We start from the raw sequence: 514 nt of genomic DNA, 5'->3' as shown, positions 1-514 counted from the left end.
ATGGAATTTCCTGAGCAGCTACATGCTCATCTGACCATCTGTTTTGCCCCATTAGGTGTTGTTTTGAGATTGTCTCTCCCCTCAGATCCTTAACAGCCGATGGATCCCTCCAGATGTTCGGGAGGGCTTCCATCACTCTCTTTTCCCATGCCCATTCCCAAATAGAAAACTCTGTTGGGTTGAGTGGGCATGTGAAAAGAGAGCAGAGATCTGAGGGAGTAACAACCGCTTCTACAATCGCAGCCTTCAGGAGCCCTCGAAAATATTCATTCTCCCTTGAGACCTCCTTTTGAGCCTTACAAAGCTCTTTCACTGTAGAATGAGCAATGGGATTCCACTGGGCAGCGACCCCCCCCTTCGATGGCTGGAAAGCAACAGACTGGAGCCGCTGAGATGTTATGGGCAGGCTCCGGTTCCTGGTTTTCCCCCCTTTCTCCCAGTCCTGGGCCCTGGGATCCGGATCCCAAAGTGTGGGAACCAGAACCCGGACTGTGGGAACGGGAAGTGGGAGCGG

The sequence above is a fragment of the Geospiza fortis genome, unplaced genomic scaffold (assembly GCF_000277835.1).
Source record: "Geospiza fortis unplaced genomic scaffold, GeoFor_1.0 scaffold39, whole genome shotgun sequence".
NCBI classification, from domain to species: Eukaryota; Metazoa; Chordata; class Aves; order Passeriformes; family Thraupidae; genus Geospiza; species Geospiza fortis.
This window is presented reverse-complemented; position numbering follows the sequence as displayed.